Raw genomic sequence first — 23,595 nt, 5'->3', positions numbered from 1 at the left:
GGGTGTTCCACGGCTGCGTCAGAGCGATCGTGGATCCCGGACTGAAAGCATGTCTCAGTGTGTGTTTCATGACAGGGGAGGTTCACGGGGGCGTGAAGGGATACTTGGCCACATGCAACAGTGGTGACGAGTTGGGGGGAGTAAGCCGACGCGGAGCCGGGTGCAGGCGGTGAGAAAAGCAGAAGTATTTTTCTCCGGTTTTCATGCCGCGGAGCCGGCAGTGTCCATGTGGATGGCTGCCATCTTGTGCACACGGTGGTGTGGGTTGTGGCTTCTAGTAGGAGTGTTTGTGCGCCCCCACGTGCAATTTTATGAACCCCCTACACAGGCAACAGCATTGTGCTGCGCATCCTGCATTTTGGAGTGTTTTTACACACTTTAAAGTGTCGAGTGAGAGGTCAGGAGCTCAGGGGACCTACAACCCATTGTTCTTGTCCCCTGGGCCCACCACACTCAATTCTTGGACATCCTATCATTGGACCAGGAGTGCCATTACATATTTCCTGGCTCTTTGGACATTGGTGGAAGGGGCTGATGTTGGTTGGCCCTTTGGTGATATATAGTGGCAAGTAGCTATATGCCCAATTTTTGGACAGGGCGCCAAGCAGGGCCTTTGGTGGCTGTGTGGTGGTGGAGAGGAATCATCAGATGTGACTGCAAGGGGTGTGTCTGGCCAACATTATCACACTCAACATCTTGGCGCAATTTTGCCTGGAGGAGGCCATCAATGAGTTGCAGCCCCCGTTCTCGGGTGGGGTGCCAGTGCATTCACTGTCATGAATGACCAGGGTGCCGGGGCAGGAGCCCCAGCACCAGTGCCAGAACCAGCTGGCCCAGTGGCGGTACATGCACCAAGACAGCAAGGGGTGCTCACATATCGCAGGGGCCCCATCAAGCCTTCGGCCAAAATTGAGACTCTGGATTTATAGGCTTGACATCTACTTCTGGGTCACTGGGGAGACTGATGAAGACAACAAAGTGGCTACATTTCTTTACTCAGCGGGACAGGTGGTGCATGAAGTCTTTCAGTCCCTGACACCTGTGGACGCAACGTACATGGCGGCCAAAAACACCCTGCGTGAGCACTTCATGCCGGTTGCCAATGCCAATTATGAGCGCTTTGTGATGTGCAGCGCCAAACAGAAGGAGGATGAGTCTCTGAACAGTTTCTATGGACGGCTGCGCCGGATGTCCCTGTCATGCGCCTGGGAGAATCATGATATAATGATTAGAAACCAACTCATATAGGGTTGTTCTTCCGGCAAACTGCACAGACAGGTGCTGCGTTAACCTGAACTCATGCTGCGTTGCATATTGGTGCTCAGACACTGCCAAGAGGTGTCTAAGGTGCGTGCTTCAAGGATGGATTTGGCTGTGCATCCAGGGAAGATGGAGGGGGGTATGTACTGTGGGCCGTGGTCAAGGTGGAAGAGGACCCCGACATCCAAGTGGGGGCCAGCAGGACAGAGGTGCTAGGGCCCTCAAATCATGCACAAAGTGTGGGTATGATCTCCCATACCCTGCAGAATGCTCAGCACAGGGGAAGGCATGTGGACATTGTGGGGCCTTTGACCATTATGCTGGCATGTGCAGGGCTCCGTTGCCAGTGGTAGTACCAAGGGGGCCTGTGCGGGCAGGATTTTTTAGATCACAGCACCTGCCAAATGTCTCCCAGATAGACCACGGGGAGGAGGGTGCACCTCATGAGGGGGAAGAGGAAGATGAGGAGAAGAACATTCGTTCATCTTGAGCATCAGTATGCTGCATGCCACCATCAGAAGACAGCCATGGTGTCTTGTGAAAGTCAACAAATCAACGGTGCCGGTGCTTGTGGACACAGGGGCGTCAGTTAATGTGATGGCCTGGGTGCACAACAACGTCATGGTGGCGCAGCACAAATTACAAAAGCCGAGGGCATGCATATTTACCTTTTGCGACGATCAGCCGATCCTGTTGGCTGGGGTGTTTGTGGCCAATGTCGAGCATGGAGGGTCATCCATCAAGGCCTGATTTTATGTAACAAGCATCAGCAGCAATGCACTCCTGAGTTGTGTGGAAGCAGAAACACTCAGCATTGTGAGCTTTGCCTACTCGTGTATGTAGAAGACGTGCAGGGGCTGCTAGCGAAATACAGCCAGCTCTTCAAGTGAATTGGACACATGGCTGGTGACCCAGTGAGGCTGCACATTGATGAATCGATAAAATGGATTGCGCTAAAAAACTGATGAGTCCCATTTCATCTGTGGGAGCTCGTTGACAAAGAGCTGGACAATTTGGTGGCACTAGATATAATCGAGAAAGGGGATGCCCCACCCCGTAGGTGTCTCCAATTGTTATTGCAAGGAAGCCCAAGCAACCTGACTGTGTGAATTTGTGTGGACATGAGGCTCCAAAACAAGGCCATTAAGCGCGAAAGACACATAATCCCTATGATTGATGATATCTTTGCAGAACTGCAAGGGGCGCATTTCTTCTCGAAAATTGACCTTCGTGCGGGGTACCATCAAGTGGTGTTGCATCAGAGTCACAGTACATAACCACCTTTACCACCCACAAGACCTCTATCACTACAAACGCCTGAGTTTCGGAGTGTCATCCGTGGCAGAGGTATTCCAGAATAAAATTTGTGGGGCCATGGTGGTCTTGGATGGAGTCCTCAACATCAGTGACGACATCCTGGTGTTTGCGAAGATGGAGGCGGAGCACTTGGAGAGGCTAGTGAAGACCCTGGAGTGGGTGAAGGCACTCAGGCTAACTCTGCACAAGGACAAGTGTGAGTTCCTCAAGAAAACCATCAAATTCTTCAGATTCATGTTTAAGGAGGGGGGCGTATCACCTGATTCCCATAAGGTCAAACACATTGTGGAGGCAAGGCCCCCGGAGAATTTGCCTGAGGTCCCAAGTTTCTTGGGGATGGTCACTTACTGTGGCCGGTTCATCTGGAACCTGGCATCCAGGTCGGAGCCCCTGAGGACCCTAACAATGAAAGAGGAAACATGGCAGCGTTGTCCGCTCGAGCAGGCCGCATTCAAGGACGTGAAGGGAGCACTGACGGCAGAGGATACCATGGCATTCTTTGATCCATGTTTGTCCTCAGAGATTCCGGTGGATGCCAGCCCATTTGGTCTGGGTGCAGTCAAGACCCAGACGGATGCAAATGGGGAGGTCCGGCTAATTGCATATGCAAGCAATTCTCTCTCGGAAACAGAGCAGCGATACTCCCAAATCGAGAGAGAGGCCCTGGCAATCCTGTAGGGATGTCGACATTTTCGCTTGCATGTGCTGGAACGGCCAGTGATGGTGGTAACTGACCACAAGCCCCTGCTACCGATCATGGCGGGTTCGTCTGCCAACCCTCCAGCCCGCACCGAGAGGTGGATGCTGGTGCTCCTCGAATATGGTGTCACGCTGGTGTACTAACTGGGCAGCAACAACGCTGCAGACTTGCCTGTCCAGGCACCCCAGGTGCAAGCCAGAAGGATGTGGAAACATCAGTGCAGACGAAGCAGATGAACATGTGAGGCTGGTGGTAGAGGTGGCAACCCCAAACTCGGTGCCCATCCAGGAGCTGGAACAGGCGGCAGCTGAGGAGGAGTGTTTCACCATCCTAAAGGCGGCCATTCAGCCAGGTTCGTGGAGGTCAGTAGTAGACACGTTGGCCCAGAGGTCCCAGGAGTCAATATCAGTGTTGGAACAACTATGGAGCGTCAAGGATGAACTGGCTTTTGTGGAGTCGGGACTCATACTCTGGGGTGACCGCATAGTAATACTGAGGTGCAAGGTCCCCCAAGTCATCGAGTTGGCACACCAGGGCCATCAAGGCATTGCCAAAACCAAGGCCTGTCCACGACAGAAGGTAGGGTTCCTGGACCTTGAGAGATGGGTGGAGGAGTTTGTATCAGCCTGTGTGTGGTGCCAGGCGGTGGTCCCAGCACAGGAGCCCCTGATCGAGACCATGCCCTGGGGGACAAGGCCCTGGGAGAACATCCATGCAGACTTCGGTTCCACAGGTCGCGACACTCACTTCCTGGTAGTCATCGACGAATGGTTGCGGTATCCTGAGGTCGAGTTCATCTATTGACAAGGTGGCTATGGCCCTAGAGAAGATCTTTGCCACACATGGCCTGCCTCTGATCCTGTGTTCCAACAATGGACTACCATTCCAGGGGGACAGTTTCGCCCAGCTGATGGGGGAGTACGGGGCACAAGATCGAAAAATCACACCTGTGTGCCCCCATGCAAATGGCAAAGCGGAAAGGTTTATGAGGACGTTAAACAAAGTCTTTCCCATTGCCCACGGCCAAGGGCACTGCCTACAGCGGGCCTTTTAACAATTACTGTGGGAATACAGGACAACACCACATGCGTCCACTGGAGTGCCACCAGCAGAAGCAATGTTTTGGTGATGTCCGAGGGGTCTGATCCCTGAAGTACGGGAGCACAAACCAGCTGTCATTGACAAAGCTCAGGTGGAACTTGAGAGGAGACTCAGGACGGAGGGAGAGAATAAGGGGAGAGGACTCTGTCCCCAGCAGTTAGCTCCAGGAGATGAGGTGCTTGTGAAGAACCGGCACCCTCAAGGCAAGCTGTCCTTAACTTATGAGCCTTGGCGGTGCACGGTTCAATGGTGACTGATTCGGATGGAACTGGCACTGTCACCCGCAATGCCATCATCTTCAAGAAGGTTGGAGAGACCAGGCTGGAGGCCATTTTAAGAAGAGACTGTGGTGATGTACTGGATGAGGGCAGTAGTCTAGCACATCATCTGAGTTCCCCAGGTCGGTGGGACACAGGTGTGGAGGGCCCGATCCAGGAGGCGGGCAGGTGGTATCCCCAAAGGGTCGGGAGGGGGAAGCCTGCCCATCTCAATGACGATGTCTTGGACCCCTGAGCGGTTGTGCCCATCCATGGACTGAAAAGTGACTTATGGGACTGGGAGGAATGTGATTAAAGGGGTGTTCATTTTGGGTGCAGTGTAATGTTTTGAAGTGTTTGTAGTTTACCTCTTTTGTTGTTTAATATGAAAAAGGAGAAGTGTGGTTACTGCCCTTTTAAGGGCACACACACGCGACAGAGTTACATAACTCTGCCATGTGTGCTTTAAATAAACGGGGCATTTCATGGCTGCGCCAGAGTGTGTGCTTCATGACAGGGGGGTTCACGTGGGCCAGAAGGGATACTTGTCAACATGCAACACTCAATAGAAATTCTCTCAATTAAACAAAACGTCAATACAAACAGTGTCAGAGTCAGCTTCCTTTGCCAATGGTGTATTCCGTAAAACTTTAGAAAGAGTTATCTTGGAAGGAAAAAGAATAAAGGCACAGATCATGGAATGGATACCGAGGGTGGGACATTCTACACCTCCTTGTCTCTTTAATTAAGTTGTGATTTTTCTGCATAGCAGGCTAAGAAAATTGACATTTTGGGTCAAGACATGGAGGCTGTGAGTTACATGCCATGAAAGTGGAATCGATGGGCCAATCAGCCGATCTCAGAATTTCTTGAAAATAATCCCCGGTCAAAGACTATTTTGCGGCCATGGTTTTCCTGGCAGTATGTTCACCAAACAGGGAAACATGAATACCAGAAAGGGTCAAAACCCAACAAACCCACGTGGTGACAGTAGGGGAGGACATAGGACCTTGAGGTTTCTTAAAATAAATAAGTTGCTGTGCGTGATTGGGGCTTCTGAGATCGGTTGTGGATCTTACATATTGTTTAAGATATTGAACACACATAATTCCTCTTGTTCCAGAAACACAGCATAATTCACTGTCCTAGAGGCACATTGTGTACACTTAAACAATATAACCTGAGAAGGGGGGACATTACATGTGAGGTAATGCCCTGGGACAGCAGTTAGAAGCCAGAGTGAAGCAAACATTTTAACGTGAGCCCCGGGCATTATCTCACTGGTAATGCCCTCCCTTCAAGGGTTATATTGCTATAAGTAGCCAGGCACATTGTACTGGGTTACTAATAGTGTATTTTTCTCAAGTTGAGAAACAGCGTTGTCATGTAGGCCGACAGCGGGTCAGCCTTGTTATGTTAGAGGTGGGGATCTTGGTTGAGATGCCTAATTGGGAAATGATGCAGGTGGCCAACACCTCAATGAGAAAATAAAGTTTGAGTTGAATAGACCTCTCACAGTGTCGGTGCATTTATGTGTGTGAAAGATGGAGGCCTCCTCAGGTCCCTGGTGTCCCGACAAAGGGGAATATCACAATGGCGAGGAGGATGGAACTCTGAATACTTGTATCAAGTAGATAGTGAGGCATCAGAAGAAGAGTCAGAGGTGATAGAGCACATCACGCCAAGAAGAATCCTTGGACAGCAGAGAGAAGGGAAGCCCGTCAGAACAAAAATAAAAGCTGTAAAACTGATTGAAGAGATGGGTTAGTAAAAACTAAATAGTTAAGAAAGGTGGAGATGTCATGTCAGCCGGCTGCCTGTTAGCCTTGTTATGTTAGAAGTGGGGATCTCGGGCCGGAAGACTAATGGGGAGGTGAAAAGCCTCAATTACAAAATAAAGTTGAATAGACCTCTACCCGAGTCGTGCATGGTTAGAGGCACCCTTCACCTCTGGGGAGGCTCAGAGCGGGGGCTTTACCATGTAGTAAAGTCCCCTTTTCTGACCCTCCTCATTGGCTGGGAAGCCAAAGTCACGCCCCGGCTGGATACTAATGAATGATATTGAAACAAAATCACAAAGGGAGAGAACAACCTATTGTTCACATCTAGTGGCTTAACATCCCAAAGCTTTATAAAAGAATTTACGCTTAGCATCAAGGTGAATTTTGTGGACAGTTGTTTTAGTGACAGCATTTTAGTAGATGGTCATGACAGAAACACATACCCTGTTAACATTCTACAGGGCCAAGTACTTAAGCCCTGGTGACTCAAGCACTTTAAAGCTGCAAGAAGGCAACAGACTAAGGAATGAGAACCGATGGCCATCCACAAATACATGCCCTGCTGAAAAAGCTGGTCTGTACAGATTCAGAGTTTGAAATGCTTTACCCTGATCAAACAGATGAGGCAAGAAATGTACTACCTGTTACTGGATCTGCTGTAACAGTGCCCAATGATCTCCCCACACACCAGTAAATCCAAGTCCCCAAGGTGTGCGATAACCCTTGGAAGGTCTGGGGGCACAGGAGTCCCTGACAATAGATAAACTGAAGCCAAAAGGTCTACAACATGCTAGGAAACCCTGAAATCCTCCACACCATTAACCATAGCAATCCATGTAGGGCAAGTTTGTGAGGCTCATTGCTTGTGTTCACCAGGATGTGAGGAAACATTAGGAGAAGATGATGTAATCTCCAAAAGAGCTGGGTACCAAGACTGCGATGGCCAAAGCAGAGTTACCAGGATCACTGATGATTGTTCAACAGTCACATGCTGCATCAGTCTCGGAATCATGAGGAACAACGCAAAAGCATAATCCTTGATGCTTGCCCAATTTTGTTGAAAGGCATCCCAGGCCATTGCTTCCAGATTTGCCCTTCAACTGAAGAAATGTGGACATTGAGCATTGAGTCGAGACACAAACGGTCTACCTCTAGAGCACCCCACATAGCATTTATCATAGTAAAATCTGCCAAGTGGAGCTTCCAGTCGCTGGATTTGCAGATGTATTTGGAGTTCTAATTGGCCATATCATTTTGTAGGCCAGGTTGGTTCTCTACCAAAAATCCCTTGAAATCCTAATTGGGAAAAGAGACCCCCCCATCTTGTTAACGTATCGTACTGCCATAATATTGTCCATTCTTAACAGGATACAACAATACACCCTTTCCTTTGTCAAAGTCTTCAGTGTGCTGAAAGCCACCATCAATTCTTAGGAATTGATAGTAAGTTATTTTTCCAGAGAAGTCAATCCCCTTTTTCATGACATTCTTAAACTAAGCACCCCAGCCTTACTGAGTGACAGATATGGGGATGCTTGAAAGATTGCTCTGTCGTGCCATGCCTGCATGTGCTTCAACCACCACTGCAGTTCCAGCCTTGCCTACAGGCAGACCTCCCCGCACTAGCTTAGGCCCTTCCTGAGGTGAAGAGCTTTCAACTACAGCAAGGTCTGGTAATTAAGAGGCCCTGGAAAGATTGTGTAATGTGGAGTGTTTACTTGGAAGGCCAGATAGAAGTGGATCTCCAAGGTCATAAACCTCAAGGGACTTAGTAATCTGGTTGAAAACCAACCACTCAAGCACTTTTGAATATTGGGGAAGGAGAGAAACTTGGCAATAGTTTGCTGAGATGTTTGAGTCAGCAAAGAGTTTCTTCATTAACAGTTATGACATATGCGGATTTGAAGGAAGCAGAGAAGAGTACAAAGGAGAGGGAGAGGCTAAAGAGCTAGGAGAGATAAGGGAAAGTGATTGAAACTGATTCTTTAAACATTTGGGTAGCACAAATGTCGAGAGGAATGGAAGATGGGTTGGTGCTGTGAAGCATTGTTGCTAATTCAATAGGATAAGTGAGGAAGATGTAGTTGAGCATGGAAGAGGTAGAGGGAGGGGAGGTGGACAGAAGGAGGGTTTGGGGAAAGAGAGGAGAGTCTGTGAGAGTGTCATGAACTTTAGAGATTTTAGAGGAAACGCTGTGAGCAAAGTCCTTAGAAGTAAGGTAGGAGGCAGTCAATGTTGTCCTAGGAGGTGTGAGCAAGGCCTGGAGGGTAAGGGAAAGTTTGTGGGTTATTATGTAAGCAGGGGATTCGTTTTTTTGTGAAGTATGATTGTCAGAGTCCAAAGCAGCGGTAAGGGCTGCAAGAGTTTTGTAGGCTAGGAGCATGCTAGTGGTCTATTATTAGCACCAGCATCGTGGGTCACACCACATGTTTGTATTGAGGGTCTGACTTTCTGAAGTAATCTAAGTCTGAGGACGGGATGGAAAGGTGTGACTGCAAATGCAGGATAGGGTTGGTCAAGTGCAGTAATAAGTGCACAGTGAACATTTTAAAAAGCAGGGTCAATGGAGGAGGCAGGACTAGGGGAAAGAGACAGGAGAGAGGTCCTCAGATCATAAAGGTAAGAGGCAAGAGAGCCCTATCTGAATTTCTTCTTAGTCATTGAAGGGGGAAGAGGAGAAATAGAAGATGAGGAAATGAGAAGTTAAAATAACAATGGAGTGATCAGAGGGAGAGGGATCAATGGAGAGGTCTGAGGAGGAGAATGAATTAGAGAAAAAACATGGTCAAGAGATTTCCCAGCAGAGTGGATAGGCTGTTTGTGAGGGTGTAGAGGGATTGGTCAGGCATGGGGGAATTAAGTTCAAGGCAGGTGGCTGAAAAGTGCATGGGAAGGTTGCAGTCCACCAGCATGACAATGGAGATGATGGTAGGCAGTGACTCAAGGATAATTGTATTGTTGTATTGCTGACCTACCTCCAGCCGTTCACCCCGTAGGCCACACAGTCCCACTGTGTCTCTCCCTCTAATATGTTTCTATTCTGCAACTGCCAATCCAACTTCTTATAACTTCCATTGTATATATGGCTACTGTGTTTTCCCTCTGTAACCATGGAACCAGTAAGCTAAAAACACCTTTTATCATTTCCTGTATAACACTGCAACTACTTTTAGTTTTTTGTGCTATCTGAACATTATATGTATCCAACTGTAACTAAGTAAGCACAAAATTGTCACAGCGCCACGATCCCCAAGGGCCGCCTTTTGTGCTTTATAAAAGTAAAATATAAATAAATAAATAAAGGTTCAGATCAGGCAAAAAGGAGTTGATATGACAAGAGGGTTGATAGAGAGCCAGAGAGTGAAAGGAGCAGAAGGGAGGAGCATAGTGGCATATTCAAAAGAGAAAATAAGTGATGCCAAATGGCTATAGAGGGGTGTTGTAACCTGCTTCTTCCCTTGTGTCTGTGCTGTGAGCATGTCAGCTGTGGAATGCCTGTGGATGTCTGTAGAATGTTGGATGCAGAATGCCCAGTGATTGTTTTCCTATGAGTGTTCTGTGAATGTCAGTTGGAGGTGAGCCGCCTGAATGAGAGCGTGCCGGTGGATGTCTCTGTATGTCTCCAACTTAATATACTTACCTTTGTACCTGCAATCCTGAGCCTGTAACAAGAACTTAAGTAAAGGAGTTACTTACTCATTCGAGGCGGCAGACTAATCATTACAAGGAAAGTATGTTCCTTTAACATGGCCATGCTGAGGCCTTTATTGATAAGGAACCCCACATCGCACTTCCCAATAGGATGGAGGAGTGGGAGAAGGAAACAAAGTCAGTGTAGAAAGCTGCTAGTTTAGCAGAATTATGAGTGTAGATCCAGGTTTCTGTGATAGCAAGAAGTGAAAGTTGAGGGTATTAAGAGTCAATGTGGTCAGTGATGTAAAAACCTGTTACAGAGTAATTTTGCATTCCAAAGGCCTAGTGAAAGAGTGATAAAAGTGGGAGAGAAGAGCACGTTTTGCGTGGTAGGAGAAGGGGATAGATGAAGGTGGGGCTTGTATGGGAATGAGAACATCTTATTTGAGATGTGAGCGTGCAAAGAAAAAGGAGGGTGATTGGGAGCTCAGAGAGTGATGCTGAAATTAGGCCTTTTATGAGGCAGAAAGCTAAGAGATAGGTGAAAGAGAAGAGTGAGTAGAAGGAGGAATGGAGAAAAGTCAAGGCACATGTTAAGGATAGAGTTAATAGGCAAGTGACTACAATGGATAAAGGGGCAGCCCAAGACAGAGAGAGGATAGGTTGTTGAATGGAAAGGAAAGAGTTGGATGATTGGCTGAGAAGAAGAAGGTGTGAGTTTCAAGTTGGGCTAGAATGGGGATATGGGCCAAAATACAGTTAACTGCCCAACACTGGAATGTTCCTTGGTCCAGTGAGGTAACAGAAGCTCTGTGTAAATGGATAGGCAATGGGATCCCTATGTGTGGTAGCAGGGCGTCAGGTAAAGGGTAAGCTCTACAAAGTCCTGGCTTGAGCAGGGGTTCTGGTCCTAGGCCCTTTCCAGCCCTCACAGACTCACAGGGAGTTGCTCTTTGCTGCCTTTGGCCCTTGGCTGCAGACCTCTGGGCTAGACCCCCAGTGGAGAACAAATAAGAAAGGCACTGTGTAACACAACACTGAGGTAGCCAATTATTGTTCTTCAGATAGCTTCCAGAGATGCAGGCAGGGTGCTGGGTATTGTAGGATCAGGAGGATTTGTTTTGCAGGCAGGACCCCCAGATTATGCACAAGGTTCTCTGGCAAAGCAGAATGCTGCCAAGAAAAAAACAAAATGCAAACAAACCTCCAGGCAGTCACATGACCCATGTGAACCAATTACAGTGATCCAGGTGGCTTTCGGACTTGTAGGCAGGGTCATGGATGTTGTAGTCCCAGAAGGCAGGATCCACCGATGATGCACAAAGTCCTCTGGCAAAGCAGGATGTGGCCAAGAAAAAAAAGGAAAAAGGGAAAAAGGAAACTAACCTCAAGGCAGTCACATGGCCCTCTGGGGGCCAATCACAGGGCTCCAGGTGACTTTCCGACTTGTAGGCCCAGGGAGCATCATTTTGCAGGACCTTCACGTGGTTCACAGGGTCCTCAGGCAAAGCAGGATGTGCCAAGAAAACAAATGGAAATGACCATCCAGAGAGTTGTATGACCCTCTGTGAGCAAGCCACAGTGCTTCAGGTGGCTACAGACATTTTGATACCTTATAGATAGGAAACAGTGTGAAGCACCCTATATCATTCTCTTGGACTTCAAGTGGGGGGGGTGGACATGTTGTAGCCTCTTTCCATTTGCTCCATTGATTTCTCAAGTGCTGAGAGAATAACCAACAAAGTGGCAAGAGGTGGAGGGGTGCAGTAGTTGGGATGCCATGTGGCCTGTGCTACTTCCTTAAAACTCCTTCCTGCATGCATGTATATGAGTGTGCACAGAGTTATAAACATGGAGAAAAAACTGGAATACACTGATGTTCTCTCTATAGCTATGAGTGAAGCTGCCAACTGGACAGTGTCCAGTTGTGCCTGTTGAAGCAGTGCAGGGAACATTAGACGACTATAAGATCAGCAGGTAATAGAGCAGTACTCATAAGGTGGAAGTGAAGAAAACAGCAGCAACAATTGCCATTGCCAACATGAAAGGTTCTACTTTTTATGATAAGGTGAGAGTATGAACGTCATAAATCGCACTATGTGGGTGGAACAGAGCTGTGACAGAGGAGGTCTAGGGTTCCTTTGAAGGTGGAGGAAATGCTTCTCCTGATTGAAGGGCCCGTCACAGTGTTCTCCCATGATGCCCAACTGCCCCCCCACAGGCACATCACCATAGACTATCATCCAGAAGCAATTCTGCCTTGCTCAGATCAAGCACCATAACTTACATGCAAGCATGTTGACCCTCCTGAGTGGAAGAAATTCCATAGAACAGGGTATTTAACCCGTGTTTGTTCTTAGTAGAGGGGCGCCGACACTCCTTTTCAATTTTGTAAAAACTTGAGGTTTTATCCTAAGTAACGAAAGGTAATCGAGACATGGACCCCTTGCTCACTGTGCCTTAGAGGGGCTCAGCTTCACCTCACTGAAGAGGCCCAACAAGGACGGAACACGTGCCTGCAGTTTATGATGGTACTCTTGTTCCGAGGAGAATTGACTAGCATTTTCGGTGCTGGACTGCCCTTGTGGGTGGGACAAAGACTGATATGCAAATGGTTATTTCTTCTCTGTGAAGCGTGCAGTCAGCTAAAACGTGGTTGTACACCCTCCTGCGTGGACGAAATTCCATAGAACAGGGTATTTGATCCATGTTGTTCTCAGTAGAGGGGCTCCCACACTCCTTTTCAATTATTGCAAACAAGTCTTGAAAAATTCCCACCCTCCAAAAGCCTAATTATCCTGGATTGCCCTGGCTTACATTGGGGTCTCTCCCCTGGATTCTACAATTTGGGTCCTAATCCATGAGCCAAGTGACCATGGATTACCACAATACCCCAGTAAATTCAAATGATCCTTTGATAAGGCCCTAGGATATTTAAGGGCTGTCAAGGGTCTTAAATGACCAACACTCATTAAATAACTCATAATGTGTTTTCTCAGTAATCTCACTCATTTAGAATCCCTTTTGAACCTCCTAAATTAGTCCTAGTGAGTTTTTCCAGCATGTGATTCAGTCGTCATTGTTGTTATTGTTTTTCAAGCTTGCCTACTGCTATCATATCTACTGATGCTCCTTTGTTTAATCATTTGAGTCCGGCTTAAAATAACTCTCTGCTCATTCAAAGAGTATTTACTGACAACCATTGTCTCAACAGAGCTCCCTTTGCTGATACCCAGAATCCTAGCTTCTCACACAAAGTTATAAACAATCTAACATAGTGTTTTCATATTTTGCCATCAATGGCTGAGACAATTGAAAAACATAGGAACCAAGCTGTCCACACTGTGCACTGTGCTTAGAAATCCAGGACATTTAGAATTACAAGTTATGAAAGAAGCCAAATAAAGTCCAAACAAAGATTGTGTTGCATCCATTATATTTTGAGGGCATACCAGTGTGTAGAGACATTTATGCATCAGAGTAAGTGAGGATAAATTGCCAAGTGGAACACCGTGGAGTAAACCCAATTGGGCGCTGGGCATAATGAGCCTGGATTATTGGATCCATAGCCGTAAATGAACCATCTGAGGGTATCTAGCATTGCATTTCCAGAAGCCTTGCAAACTGAGGACAAGTAGAATTTAAGTGCAATTGTTTTGAGGGACCTTTTTCAACTAGGACATTAAGCATCAGAATGTGGTGTTATTGGCAGTGACACCAAAACATAAAAAGGAAGTCCCATGAGGAAGACCTATTTAAGGCTCAAATCACATGCTGGCTATCCATTAAAATTATGATATTATTATTTATTATTTTATTGATTTGGGAGAATAACAAGAACCTCTTTCAATAATCTAATCATTACAAAGAAATCATAGTAATGTTGGTTAAAACAATGTCAATATGCAGAATTAGTAAAAGTAAATTAATTGCATAATTCCCAGCCTTCAAGAGCATCATTCATCAGTTAGAGTCAATATATAATCTGGGTAGCATAGCAAGAGTTACGACTTCATTAAAATTAAAGTAATCTGACAATTGCAATTCTTATGACATTACAAGTGGTGCCAAACAATTTGTTCCACATCATATCATGTGTCATTATTCTCAGTTCCTAGAAATGCATCCTAAAATATTAGATTTATTTGCTAGCTAGATCAGGACATTCAGTTATCAAATGCTTTACAGTGTCAGGTTGACCAATGTTTTTACAGAATCGGATATCTTTTTCCATCTTGCCATATAAACTTTTGTCTGGCATAGATTTAGACGAAATCGTAAGTATACAGTTCTGTACTTCGGAGAGGGAAATTTGACTAAGTAAGTCTCTGGGACTCCAAGCTTTTTAAACCATGAAGATTGATGTTAAAAGTGGTATGGCTGAGGCACGACGCACAAGTGGTTATCCAGTGTCTTTGCCAAAGTTTTTGCTTTGCTCGAGTCGGGTTACACCAATAATTCAGGAAGGATATCCGCAGTTGCCATGATGTCCATGATCGATTGTATCCATTTAGCTAGAAATTGGTGTTCTGATGTGGCCAAAAAGGATGACAGAATATGCAATAGCCTCCTGTGAAATGCTGCTCACCCACAAGACTAGACAGGGTACCTGTTTCCCCAATACATGCAGAAAATCCGGCAACATCACACACTGAAATAACTGAAGAATCTTCACAATTGAGTGACGATTGTGCTCATGATCTGGACTTCACTTTTCACAGTGTAGAGGACTTGTCTACCACCATTGGATCCTAAACCACTATATTGCAGGACGATTGGCTGTTAAGGGAGCCAAAATACATTGTATTCGACTGCTGCCTGGTAGAGATTATGAAAATGATTAAATGTGATCATAAATTGCACAGGTGGATTTGTGGGGAGCCATTGGTGAAGTTTACTCATGTAGTGAAAGTTACCTACCTGAAGATCAAGGGCAGCTGTAGCCACAATCATAACACATTTTCATTGTTTGCTTAACCGATGAGTGGAAAAGTGCCTGCTGGAAATGTTCTTTGGTCATCTGCTTTAGTAAAATGTCAAGTTTCTGTATATTTGTGGGACGTGAGTTCCTTGCTAAAACCCAATACTACAAATATCAGAAAAATGTCTTGTTCCCGGCTATTAGCCAGGACTGGAATCTAGAACAGATATCAATTAACAATGTTCTCATGGGAAAAAAGGATCAGGTTTGCTGGTTATGGGCAGTGTGGCAGTCCTGGGTTCTCTGCTAAATACTGGACTTTCCACTTTCAAGGCATGGAAAGCAAACAAAAAGTAGTGAATTCAGTCATCGTGCAAGTGTCTGAATGTACATCTTCTGTTGCCATGGAGAAATATGGTTTCATTAAATCCATTGAACTTCTGGCACGTAGAAAAATCAGTTTCTAAAATAATTTCAGCTGCTGGTAAAAAAGGGTACAGAAAACATTTTAAATTGGTTACAGTCTATCAGCAACCATCTCTGGTGGAGCTCAAAACTAGTGAAGGATCTGTAGATATTGTACTTCAAAAATGGTGCTCAATGCTGCACCATTGTGCAAACATATACTCTTAGGAAGAAAATGAACATTTCCATGAATGTGTACATAGACCTTTGATCAAGGAGCAGGAGCATAAGAAAAAGTGGTTGGTGACAGGTTCCCCTCCTCACACAGCACTCAAGAAGATTCTGACTCACTGAAGATATGGAGGTGTTGCACAATATGCAAGTACAGGCCTAAAAGGTTGCATTTCATCTTAGACAGGATGGAGGCCAGAACAAGACTCACTGTACTTGCACACAATGAGAACAATAGTAGGGATACTGCAGGAACGTTTGAGATGCTTTTTTTAAAACATGGCGTTTACAAAACAAAGCAAACAGTGGTGGCAAAGCCAATATATGGATTTTGAATTTGTTAAATATCTGACATTGACTGTGCTAGACATGCATACACATGGTTTGACTCCACATTTTCTTCCCAGGGCCCATTCTATGCCACAGAATATTGCAAAAGAGGTTTGTCCTCCAAAACTTGAACTTGTTGAAAGGCTGACTTCAAGATTCAAATGATGTGTGGCTATCTTCACAACTTTTTCCACGACAAGTTTCAAGCTTTTGCAAATTGTTTGGAAAATGTTTTGATTGTACATAAAATGTGATGATATATAACTTACAATGTTATTGTTGAATAATTTATATTTTGATTTAATTATTTTGTGTGATGTAATCTTGCTATCATTGATTTATATAAAAACAATAAAAGTCAATGGGCCACACCACAAGTGGGTGGTATCCCGCCAGTAAATCTGCTGGGATTACCGCCCAACACAATTAGCATTACCGCTACTTGGTGTGTCTCTATTAGCGCCAGATCATAAGTTGTCGTACGACAGTAAAGCCCCATTTCAGCGCAACTTTTTTCAGAGTGCACCATCATATGCTAATTTCAGGCAAAACAACGTTCAATTGATATGTCAATGATATGTCAATGAGTCAGTGCCTTTTTTTGCCACTTGAACACTGGATTAAGGTCTTACCATGCACAACGCTATGCAAGTAGGCTGACGATATATGGATTTTATCATGCAACAAAGATTAATTTAATTTTAAACCTTGCTAAACATTACCTCTCTGTTGCATATCGTTAATAATAGTGATTAACAGTAGTCATCATATGCACATATGTTCTAAATGCAATTATTCATCACCTTGTTAGAACAAGTAAGGAGTAGAGCCAGTTCCACAAGTAGTTGCATTGTCTTGCAAGTCAAGGATAAATATTTTGCAATGGCCACTCAATCTAATGACCCAGCTTTCATTGGTTATACGCTGTCTCATTTACCCTATTTTACATCCACCACACCATATGGTGTTCTTCCATTGTACCATATCATTGGTGCTCCTTCATCCTACGTTTACGTATAATAAAATGTCAAAAATCAGTTACCATTTTGCACCATCCCTTCACTCTTTACTGACTTCCCTTCCCCATCACAAAACACCTTTCATTTACCCCCATAGCCCAGTGAGTAATTGCTTGTAAATCACCCCCTTCCATTGTAAATGTTAGATCACATGTATTTGCCATTTGTGTTATGCAAGACAAAAGAAGAGGTTGGGGTAGGGCACTTGATCGTAATTGTAGCTTTGGGGACTGCCCATGGACAACACAGACAGTGAAAGATGCTGAGTGAACTTGACATTTATTTTTCAGACATATTGCACTTTCTTTTGATATTGATATTGATATTTTATTTTTATCGTGCTTTTACACAAGTGTTTCAGAGCGCGACAAGGCAAGGGAGGGGAACAGGGGAGAACAAAACAACGATCTTGCTAGGCCCAGTGACATTGAGAGCGCGCAAGTGCATGGGAGATGGGGGAGAGGAAAAATGCATGGAAGGGGGAGAAGTGGAAAGTGTGGAGCAAAGGAGAAACAGATAAATAATAATAAATAAATAATAAAGGCAACAAACAGTGGTAGTGCAGCCAGCAATTGGCAAGTGCTGGGTGTAAAGCAGCAGACAGGGTAGGTCTGATAAGTACAGGAAGAAAAAGGGGGGGACTGTATGGGTAAAGATACAGAACCCAGTGCAAGGGGTGGCCCAGAGGAAGTGCAGGCGGGTGGCAGGGTGAGCAGGTACCTGGGCCCGGAGGACAGAGGGTGGCCAGTTACACAGTGCCAAGAGAGAACAGATCAGCAGGGGAGATGGGAGCTAAGGCAGAAGCAAAGAGGAAGGTCTTGAGGTGCTTCCGGAACTGGAGATGATTCTCCTCAAGTTTTAGAGTGGCAAGGAGGCTATTCCAGAGGGAGGCCCAGCTGAAGACAGAGATCTACCCCAGCTTGTTTTTTGAAAAATGACTGACCCGTAGGGATTTAGAGGTAGAGGAGCGAGAGCTCGAGATGGGAGGTATTTGCGCTGGGATAGCTGAAGGTATTTTGGACCCAGGCTCTTGTAAAGTTTGCTGCATATTTCAATTCATGGAAGCAGAGGTAACTGCCTTGGATGTCATCCATGGATATTGTGATGGAAAGGGAGTAAGTCTGACCAATAATATGTATTTGTGTTGTGCACGAAGCAGAGGAGCTTTCCTTTAAAACACTTAAAATGTTCCAAAAGGGCCATAGAAAGGGATGAAAATGATGGCATCTCAGATGTACACATTCTTGTGTCCTTTCACAGGAAAGGCTTTTTGGGGACAAAATTGTCTATAATGCACATCAAATATGACCAGTAAAGGTATTATTAGAATAATATGTAATTCCTGATTTACATCCTTCGATGTGTTTTATTGGACTGTGCACAAAGGTGAGTACCACAATCTATCATCATTTCATTATTGGTGGTTATTACTGGGGGTGCTACCAAGCTCCTCTTTGTAATGAACTTACAAAACTTCAGGAATCTCATCAGAAAAGTGTAGCAGCAGTCATACCGATGAAAGTAATGAAAAACTCTTTTAAGATATGTAGTATAACTTTCTTGGCAAGTAGGAATTATGCTGAGTGGCTGCAGATTTCAATATACCAAATATTTATGGGCCACAGTGGTAGTCAACATTGAAATGATATACACAAGAATGTGTAATTTAAATGAAAACATTGCTGATGTGCACTATGAACATGTGATTGTGGCCTTTTCTCATTTTCTTCTTATTGCGGAGGCCCACAGTGGAGGACTCCCAGGTGTGCCTGAAACAATCGAGATCATGATGTTTGCTGGACTAGAGCTACACAGAAGCCAGTAAGCCTGCTAAACTCTGCTCATTCTAGGCATGCTTGAATTTTAGTGATTTAATTTTCTTTGATTTTTTTTGCACTTTGTATGTGTGGCCTTGGGAGCAACAGTCCACTATGCATGGTGGGCAATCACCCCTTTTCCCCATTCCTGGTCTGACCATGACGTCAATGCACCGCTTTTCATCGATCTATATCCATGCATCTGTATTTCACGCTGTAACCATCTCTATATGTCCAATATGATTTCCGAAATGAGTTTGTGCTTTTTAAATCCTGACTGAATGTGGATAGTGAATAGCTAACATCAGTGCATACTTATCAGGTGTTCAAAACTAGGTGCATTGAGTAATGTTGCAATAGGTTGCAGAGTCCCAACAATGAAATTATTTACCCAATGCACAGAATTTCAAAAGTCATGGGGTCAAGGTGGAAAAGCCTGCTTTCACGGTGGGTTTACGTATTCTGTTTTTTAGAAGTGCGGAGATGTGTGTACGTGTACTGGCACAATACAATTTGTTTTTTTTGTGATGTTGTTGCTTGCCCTTACATTGAAGAAAGACTGGCACTTGTTTGTAAAAACTGCAATAACCATCTTGCCCAATCTGAACCGTATGGGCTTATAGATCTGCACCCCAACCACACTGCTGCAGGATGGCCTTCATTCTGTGCATTCATATCAAACAATATGTACATGCCCAGGGCAGTAATGCTTGTTTGTGAACACTAGCAAACTGCACTGTGTGGTGTATGTGTTCTGCAGACAGGGTCGTACAGGGCATAAAATTGTGTCGGTCAGATGAAAAAGTTGCCCACAATTGCAAATGACTGTAACAGTAAAGAGTAAGACGTAACTGTTTGTTTAATGCCTTACTTTTAGGCTCCCGGGCAGTTCAATGTTGTTTTGCAGGCAGAGTGGAAGATGGAAGTGGGAGCAGTGATGACACGGACACTTTCGTGTTGCTGTTCTGCCCCGGAACTGCCTCCGCGGAACAGGGCCTGGGCCTTTATTAGGACGTCTTGCGTCACCGCGTAGCGGGACGCAAGGCGGATATAACATTCCTCCTTTATTTTAACTGAACAATAATAATCAAACATTTCTCAGCCAACGGGCTTGCCCCCTTTTCATTTAGTCTCTCAATAGGATTTTCTACCACTCGTAGTCTCTGAGTCTGGCCGGAGGCCGGGTCGCAGTTCTTAGACTATATCCTCCGCCCCTGGGTGCAACCCCCTATCTCACCTCGGGATGCTCACCTTCACTGTTCTGCTCACCCAGTTCTGGTTCACTCAGCGGTTCCTCTGTTCCTTCGTCCACAATTTCTCCATCGCCTGGGTTCTCCTGTCCCTTATCCCTAGGCGGATTCTCTTCTTCTTCCGGGGGACATTCGCCATCTGTCCACAGATTCTTTGGCACTGCCTTGAACCATGATGCATTTCTCGTTACTTGTCTTTGCCCCTTTTTGGCAGTTATCATGGTGCCATGCCATCTGCTTATTGTCCACGGGCAGCGTGATATCGAGTGTCCAGTTTGGACTTGAAGGGGTTCCTCACCATGACCACTTGATCACCGACTCGGTGGTTGGACTGCCTGGTATTCCTTTTGTTGCTCATGTGAGCGTTCGCCCCTGTTCTTCTTGTTTCGGTGTGCACGTGGTCGAACATATCTGTACTCCTGTTCGGATGGTGGGGTATCGAGGAGTTGATGATTGTGCCGTACATCAGGTCTGCCGGCGGTATTCCCGTTGTGCTGTGGGGTGTGACTCTGTAATTCCGTAGGAATCGGTATAAGTCCACCTGCCATGGGCTGGCGTTGACGCGCGACAGGCGTAATACCTTGTTAATTGTCTGCATGAAGCGTTCCACGTTTGCCTATGGCCATCTCGGCATTATGTGGTGGTAGTGGATGTTGAGTTCCATGAGGTATTTTTTGAATTCTTCTCCTTGGAAAGGTGGGCCATTGTCGCTCCTGATTCTCCTTGGTAGGCCATGTGTTGCGAACATTTTCTCGATCGCGGGTATGACCACCTCTGCTGCCGTGGATTTGACAATTTCAACCTCCGGGTACCTGGAATGGTAGTCAATCACCACCAGTAGGTGGATGCCTTCCTGTATTTTGCAGAAGTCTATGCTTATTGCGTCCCATCTCGCAGACGCTCGCACCGCCGATTGAATGGCCTCCAGATTGGGCGGAGGCCCCATTATTTGGCATGGGAGGCAGGTGCTGCCTAGCCGCTCGACTTTTCCATCGATCTGGGGGAACCACACACGGTGACTTATCCAGGCTTTGGTCCGTACTATCCACTGGTGGCCTTCATGTGCCAACGTCACAATTTTTTCCTGTAGGCTTAGAGGGATGATGATTCGGGTTCCTCGTAGGATGAGCCCTTCTTCCGTGATGGACAGGTCCTGCCGGACTGTGAAGATACCTGTGAGGAATTCTTTGGCTTCCGCTTTTTTATTGTGGATGTTCCGTAGGAACGACTTCCATTCCCCCGAGTTGGAGATGTAGCTGCCACTTGGCAATTTCGGGCAGGGGGGTGAGAAGAGGTGCCCGTGAAGATGGGGAGCAGTGGTTTGTGATCTGTGTAGGTTTTAAATTTCCTGCCATACAGATACAGATGGAAGTGGCAGCAGCCCCATAGTACCGCTATCGCCTCTTTTTCAATGTGGGAGTATCGTTGCTCTGTCGGTGTCAGTGCTCTGGATGCATAGGCAATCGGCATCGACTCTCCCTTCTTTGCCATCTGTACAAGAATGGCCCCCGGACCCATGGGGCTGGTGTCCACGTACAGTTTGGTTGGTATTGCAGGGTCGTAGTAGGCCATGGTGGTGTCTGCCGACAGTGATGCTTTGATTTGCTCAAATGCCTCTTGGCAGGTGGGCCCCCACTCTCACTTCGTGCTTGCTTTTGTGAGTTCACGAAGAGGTTCTGACAGTGTGGCCAAGTTTGGGGTGAACCTTCCGCAGTAGGTGGCCATTCCTAGAAAACTGCGCACCTCTGTTGGCGTGGTGGGGAGTGTGGCAGCTTGGATGACTGCCACTTTTTGGGGGTCCACCAAGATGCCTGTGCTATTGAGTGTGTACCCAAAAAATGAGATCTCCTCCTTCAGGAACTCACATTTTTCTTTGTGTATCGTCAGGCCAGCACTCTCTAACCTGCTGAGTAGCATGTGGAGCCTTCACATATGTTCTTCTTTGTTGCCGGCATGAATTAGAATGTCATCGCTGGCGTTTAAGACTCCGGGGGTGTCACGGATCACCTCCTGTATTGTTTGATGGAAGACCTCAGCTGCCGAGCAGATTCCGAAACTCAGGTGCTTGTACCTGCATAGGACGATGTGAGTTGAGAACGTTGTGATGTACCGGGAGTCCCGGTGTAGTTTCAGCTGGTGATATCCGGCGTTCAGGTCGACCTTTGAGAATATTTTGGACCCAGTGAGGTCTGCCACTATCTCATCGAGGGTCGGGGTGATGTGTCGCTCCCATTTTATTGCAGCGTTGGGGAGGCACATGTCTATGCATATTCTTACCTTTCATGGTTCTTTTGGCTTTTTGGAGAGACCCATGGCGTGGGCCCTGTTACTTCCTCGATGATGCCCACTTTCTCCAGTGCCCTTAGTTCCTTTTCCACTTGGCTGCGTATGGTGAGGGGCATCCTTCTTTGTCGCACTGCTCTCGGTTGGACCGACTCATCGATGTGTAGCCTGATTGACTTTCCTTTTAGGCATCCTATTCCCTTGAGGAGGTTTGGCGTGTGGCGACCGTTGTCTCACCTTGGGGCGCTCCAGTGAGTGTTCTTGACTTCCCTTGCGTGTGTCCACGTGCTGGGCATGATGGTGTGCCTTCTCCCCATCCAAACTTCCACTGCGTGGTGCAGATGCTTCCCGGATTCGTTTAACAGTGTAGTGGAGATTATTTGCAGTTGAGATCGGATCAAGGAAGATGGAAAACATTTTTAAAAACTTTTTTTTTTTGGGTCTGGGTTTGGGTGCCCCCACTGTGTTCCCAAAAATGTTGCCTCAGTCAGAGGCTTTAAATGCTGGGCGGCGGCGTCACACTTGCAGTTGTGTATCGCTTCCTCGTTGCTAGTGTTAGGTCCCTGATTCCGGCCGAGGCATCGGTGGGAAGCAGGGAGTGTAGGCCCAGGTGAGTAGGCCTCGCTGCGCAGCTCCAGCAGGAGCAGTAATGATATGGACACTTTCGTGTTGCTGTCCTGCCCCGGAACTGCCTCTGCGGAGCGGGTGTGGGGCCTTTACTAGGATGCCTTGCGTCACCGCGTAGCGGGACGCAAGGCGGATATAACAGTCACTTGCATGCAATTAGCATTTATTGAAAAATGAGCAAATGCGTCCTTTGAAAAACTAGGTCTTGCCTACAGCTGTCCTCCCATCACTGATGTATCTGTGCAATAGCGGAGAGGACTGGGGATCTGGCGCAGGACTAGAAAACTGCGCACCTCTGTTGGCGTGGTGGGGAGTGTGGCAGCTTGGATGACTGCCACTTTTTGGGGGTCCGCCAAGATGCCTGTGCTATTGAGTGTGTACCCAAAAAATGACATCTCCTCCTTCAGGAACTCGCATTTTTCTTTGTGTATCGTCAGGCCAGCACTCTCTAACCTGCTGAGTAGCATGTGGAGCCTTCACATATGTTCTTCTTTGTTGCCGGCATGAATAAAATGTCATCGCTGGCGTTTAAGACTCCGGGGATGTCACGGAACACCTCCTGTATTGTTTGATGGAAGACCTCAGCTGCCGAGCAGATTCCGAAACTCAGGTGCTTGTACCTGCAAAGGACGATGTGAGTTGAGAACGTTGTGATGTACCGGG

Source organism: Ambystoma mexicanum, chromosome 6q (assembly GCF_040938575.1).
Source record: "Ambystoma mexicanum isolate Mex_15411 chromosome 6q, UKY_AmexF1_1, whole genome shotgun sequence".
Classification (NCBI taxonomy): Eukaryota; Metazoa; Chordata; class Amphibia; order Caudata; family Ambystomatidae; genus Ambystoma; species Ambystoma mexicanum.
This window is presented reverse-complemented; position numbering follows the sequence as displayed.